At 33.0% G+C, this 2,308-nt stretch overlaps 1 pseudogene; it reads right to left on the reverse strand.

The window, feature by feature from the left end:
• Nucleotides 1-507: 507 nt before the first annotated feature.
• LOC112476927 lies at nt 508-626 on the reverse strand (annotated as a pseudogene).
• Nucleotides 627-2,308: the final 1,682 nt, after the last annotated feature.

Consider the following 2,308-nt stretch of genomic DNA (forward strand, 5'->3'; position numbering starts at 1 on the left):
GTTCCATGTTTTTGGTTATAAATAAAAATCTTAACTGCAGTATAATTGATACAAAGTAAACTGCCCCTATTTATAGAGTATAATTTGGTAATTTTTGCAATATGTGCACACTTGTGATCACTACAATCAAATAATGAACATATCCACTGCCAAAGATTCCTTATTCCCTTGTAATGCCCCCTCTTGCCTCTCTGTGCCCCACCCCATCCCCAGACAACTTCTTTCAGTTTTCTGTAGCCATAGACTCATTTTTATTTTCTAATATGTTATTGAAATCGAATCATATAGTATTTATTCATTTTTTTGGTGGTTTAGATTTTTTCACTCAGTATTATTTGAGATTTATCTGTGCTGTTTTGCACATTAGTGTTTTGTTCTTTTTATTGCTAAGTAGTATTCCATTATATGGCTAGCATAATTTTTTTTTTTTTTTTTTAGGCAAGACAACCCTTGGTTGACCTCACAGATTGCAAGGACTTTGTCAGTTTACAATCCCTTATTTTTTTATGCCTATAGCACCTGGTCTTCCTACGTGGTCTCCCATTCAAATACTAACCTGGCCCGACCCTGCTTAGCTTTCGAGATCAGATGAGATCGGGATTGTTTAGGGTGGCATGGCCATATACACGGATAGTATAATTTTTAAAAAATAATTTTTTATTTTTCAATTACAGTTGACATACAATATTATATTAGTTCAGGTATACAACATAGTGATTAGACATTTATATAACTTATAGAGCAATCACCCAGATAAATCTAGTAACCACTTGACACTATGTATAGTTATTACAATATTAATAACTATACTATATTCCTTATGCTATATTTTTTATCCCCATAACTATTTTGTAACTACCATCTTGTATTTCATTTTTTAAATTTTTAAATTTTTTAATTACAATTGACATACGATATTATATTAGTTTCAGGTGTACAACATATTGATTAGACATATATATAACTTATAAAGTGATCACACCAATAAATCTAGTACCCTTCTGTTATTACAATATTATTGACTATATTCCTTATGGTATACTTTACATCCTCATAACTATTTTGTAACTATCAATTTGTGCTTCTTAATTCCTTCCGCCTTTTTACCCATCTCCCCCAAATCTCTCCCATTTGGCAACCATCAAAATGTTCTCAGTATTTATGAGTTTGTTTCTGTTTTGTTTGTTTATTTCGTTTTTTAGATTCCACATGTAAGCGAAATCATATGGAATTTGTCTTTCTCTGCCTGATTTACTCTACTCAGCAAAATACCTTCTAGGAGCATCCATATTTTTGTAGATAGCAAGATTTCATTCTTTTTCCTGGCTGAGTAATATTCCATTGTATATACATACTACCTCTTTATTCATTCATCCATTGATGGACACCCAAGTTGCCTCCATATTTCAACTATTGTAAATAATACTACAATGAACAAATGGATTCACATGTCCCTTTGAAGTAGTGTTTTGTGTTTCTTCGAATAAATACCCAGAAGTGGGATTACTGGGTCTTTCTTTGTCTCTTGATGTAGCCTTTGTTTCAAAGTCTATTTTGTCTGTTATAAGTATTGCAACTCTAGCTCTTTTGGTTTGTTTGTTTCCATTTTCATGAAACATCCTTTTACTTTCAGTATCCACATATCTTTCAATCTGAAGTGAGTCTCTTGTAGGCAGCATATATAAGGTCTTGTTTTCTTATCCATTCAGCCACCCTATCTTTTGATTGAAGCACCTAATCCAATTACATTCAAAGTAATTGTTAATAGGTATGTAGAAGATAAAACATATCTTTTATGTTTTTTCTTCTTGAAGAAGTCTCTCCAACATTTCCTGTAATACTGGTTTGTTGGTGATGAACTCCTTTAGCTTTTTCTTGTCTGGAAAGCTCTTTAACTGTCCTTCAACTTTAAATGATAGCTTCGCTGGGTAGAGGCTGGTTGTAGGTCCTTGCTTTTCATCACTTTGAATATTTTGTGCCAATCCCTTCTGGCCTGCAAAGTTTCTGTTGAGAAATCAACTGACAGTCTTATGAGAGCTCCCTTGTAGGTAACTAACTACTTTTCTCTTGATGCTTTTAAGATTCTCTCTTTGCCTTTTATCTTTGTCGTTTTAATTATCATGTGTCTTGGTGTGAGCTTTTTTGGGTTCATTTTGTTTGGGACTCTGTGCTCTTCTTGGGCTTGTATGTTTATTTCCTTATATGTCAGGTTAGGAAAATTTTTGGTCATTATTTCTTCAAATAGGTTTTCAACTCTTTGCTCTCTCTCTTCTCCTTCTGGTACCCCAATGATGTGAATGTTGGTATT

This window comes from Pteropus alecto, unplaced genomic scaffold (assembly GCF_000325575.1).
Source record: "Pteropus alecto unplaced genomic scaffold, ASM32557v1 scaffold81, whole genome shotgun sequence".
NCBI lineage: Eukaryota > Metazoa > Chordata > Mammalia > Chiroptera > Pteropodidae > Pteropus > Pteropus alecto.